The sequence below is a fragment of the Salvelinus sp. IW2-2015 genome, linkage group LG30, assembly GCF_002910315.2.
Source record: "Salvelinus sp. IW2-2015 linkage group LG30, ASM291031v2, whole genome shotgun sequence".
NCBI classification, from domain to species: Eukaryota; Metazoa; Chordata; class Actinopteri; order Salmoniformes; family Salmonidae; genus Salvelinus; species Salvelinus sp. IW2-2015.
In genome coordinates, this window is record NC_036869.1 from 7,272,151 (window position 1) to 7,275,450 (window position 3,300).

Genomic DNA, 3,300 nt, shown 5'->3' on the forward strand with positions numbered 1-3,300 from the left:
ATGTGGCACAGGTCTGTGTGGAATACAGGACCAGTCTTGTCTGTGCAGCAGACTGCCATCTCATTAATGTAGTGGTGGTATGTCTTGTGTCCAGGCATTTTCTCACAGGACAGATAGATAGACTAGACCCCCTAGGGAGAGGCTTATAGGACCACAGGCAGCCGGGTGGCAACCGTACCAGGCTGTGTTTTGGGGTATTTGTGTGTGTGTGTGTGTCTCAGTAATAATCCCTGCAGTTTGTCAGTATCTGACTGACCTCTCAAAAACAGACATTGTTATCTCTCTGACAACGTTTTCCATATTTCTATGAGCTGGTTGATTCGTCCAGCTGTTAGAAACACAGGTGTGACTAGTCCACAATGATCAGAGGACGATGATGACAAGAGAGGTTAAGCTCATGTTAGATAAAAAAGCATGGAGAGTGACGGACGAGTGGCCTTGATATGACAGCCGTTGCCAAGCAACACGGATGCATATTATTTTGCCAAAAAAGAGAAGTAGGAGTGGGACAAACATCAAACCTACCAAGCACACCAGAGTCACCATGAACAGAATGAAGGTGTGAACTTTTATCGCTATGAGGAGTTGCCCATGTGTCTGTTCTGGTCACATAAGCAACCAGTATACAATACAACCAGTCTGCAATCAACCACCACTGACCTTGCAGCCCAGTTTATCCACAAGGGCCACAATGGAATTCTTGAAGAGGGTGGCTGCAGTCAGGGGTCGTTTAGTGACCTCTGTGATGCTCAGCTGACCATCGGGCCACATCTCCTTCAGCACAGGGTTGGAACTACAGAACGAGAGAGAGAGAGAGAGAGAGAGAGAAGTGAGAAAGAGGTTATAAAAGCGAACACAGGCTCAAATGTAAGAGTTTGAAGAGAGTTTTAACAGCTGAAGGAGAAAGAGGAGAGCAGGGAGTACTGTAATGATAGGATGAAGTAGTCTAGGAGACAAGGGGAGAGCAGAGGGTACTGTAATGACAGGATGAAGTAGTCTAGGAGAGAAGAGGAGAGCAGAGGGTACTATAAGGAAGGAGAAAGTTAGTCTAGAGAGAGAAGGGGAGAGGAGAGGGTACGTCAGTGACCAGAAGTGAAGTGTCTTATGGAGAGAGAGGAGAGCAGAGGGTCACTGTAATGACAGATGAGTGTCTAAGGAGAGAAGAGGAGAGCAGAGGGTACTTTAATGACAGGATGAAGTGTCTAGGAGAGAAAGGGGAGAGCAGAGGGTACTGTAATGACAGGATGAAGTAGTCTAGGAGAGAGAAAGGAGAGCAGAGGGTACTGTAATGACAGGATGAAGTAGTCTAGGAAGAAGAGGAGAGCAGAGGGTATGTTAAGGACAGGATGAAGTAGTCTAGGAGAGAAGAGAGAGCAAGGGTACTGGTAAGGACAGGATGAAGTAGTCGGAGAGAAGAGGAGACAGAGGGTACTGTAATGACAGGATAAGTAGTCCTAGGAGAGAAGAGGAGAGCAGAGGTACTGTAATGACAGGATGAAGTAGTCAAGGAGAGAAGAGGAGAGCAGAGGTACTAGTAACTGACAGGATGAAGTAGTCTAGGGAGAGAAGGGGAGAGCAGTAGGGTACTGTAAGTGACAGGATGAAGAGTCTAGAGAGAAGGGAGAGAGAGGTACTGTAGACAGGATGAAGTAGTCTAGGAGAGAAGAGTGAGAGCAGGGGTACTGTAAGACAGGATGAAGTAGTTCTAGGAGAGAAGAGGAGAGCCGAGGGGTACTGTAATGACAGGAGAAGTAGTACCTAGGAGAGAAGACGGAGAGCAGAGGGTACTTAAGGACAGGATGAAGTAGTCTAGAGAGAGAAGAGAGAGGGCAGAGGTGTACTGTAATGACAGATGAAGTAGTCTAGGAGAGAAGAGGAGAGCAGAGGGTACTGTAATGGAACAGGATGAAGTAGTCTAGGAAGAAGGGGAGAGCAAGGAGGGTACTGTAATGACAGGATGAAGTAGTCTAGGAAAGAAGAGGAGAGCAGAGGGTACTGTAATGACAAGGGAGAAGTAGTCTAGGAGAGAGAGGAAGAGGCAGAGGGTACACTGTAAGGACAGGAATGAAGTATCGTAGGAGAGAAGAGAGAGCAGAGCCGGTACTGTAAGGACAGGATGAAGTAGTCTAGGGAGAAGAGGAGAGCAGAGGTACTGTAATGACAGGATGAAGTAGTCCTAGAGAGAAGAGGAGAGCAGAGGGTACTGTATGACAGGATGAAGTAGTCTAGCGAGAGAAGGGAGAGCAGAGGGTGACTGTAATGACAGGATGAAGTAGTCTAGGAGAGAAGGGGAGAGCAGAGGTACTGTAATGGACAGGATGAAGTAGTCTAGGAGAGAGGGGAGAGCAGAGGGTACTGCTAATATGACAGGATGAAGTAGTCTAGGAGAGAAGGGGAGAGCAGAGGGTACTGTAAGGACAGGATGAAGTAGTCTAGAGGAGAAGGGAGAGCAAAGGGTACTGTTAATGACAGGATGAAGTAGTCTAGGAGAGAAGAGGAGAGCGAGAGGTACTGTAGAACAGAATGAAGTAGTCTAGGAGAAGAGGGGAGAGCCAGAGGGTATGTAATGACAGGCGAAGTAGTCTAGGAGAGAAGCAGGAGCAGAGGGGTACTGTAACGACAGGATGAAGTAGTCTAGGAGAGAAGAGAAGCAGAGGGTACCTGTAATGACAGGATGCAAGTAGTCTAGGAGAGAAGGGAGAGCAAGGGTACTGTAAATGACAGGATGAAGTAGTCTAGGAGAGGAGGGGAGAGCAGAGGCGTACTGTAATGACAGGATGAAGTAGTTAGGAGAAGAAGGGGAGAGCAAGAGGGCACGTACATGAACAGGACTGATAGTCTAGGGAGAGAAGGGACGAGCAGACAGGGTACTGTAATGACAGGAAAGTAAGCTCAGGACGAGAAGGGGAGAGCAGAGCGCGTACTGTAATCGAGAGATGAAGGTAGTCTAGGAAGAAGAGGGAGAGCAGAAGGTAACTGTAAAGCAGGATGACGTAGTCTGCAGAGAAGAGAGAGCAGAGCGGTACTGTCAAAGGACAGGATGAAGTAGTCAGGAGAAAGAGGAGCAAGGAAGCCCAGGGTAACGGGAAACACATTTTCAAGAACTTCATCATCTGTAAAAGGTGTGTGCAGCAGGAGACACTGTTAACATGACCCGTGAAATCTGGAAAGTGCTTGTTCTTGTCCAAAGCCCTCGACGGAAATTTGAAATAGAGGAGAGACAGACAGCGGTTAATAGAACTCTAACATGTCAAATGTAAAGAGCCCCCCCCTTAGCACTATGAAGTGAGTCGAAAGCTT

The 3,300-nt window shown here is 47.5% G+C and overlaps 1 pseudogene; it reads right to left on the minus strand.

Annotated features, from left to right (window-relative positions):
- LOC111954799 (unconventional myosin-Ig-like) overlaps window positions 1-3,300 on the minus strand; it is an 81,289-nt pseudogene that overhangs the window by 52,206 nt on the left and 25,783 nt on the right.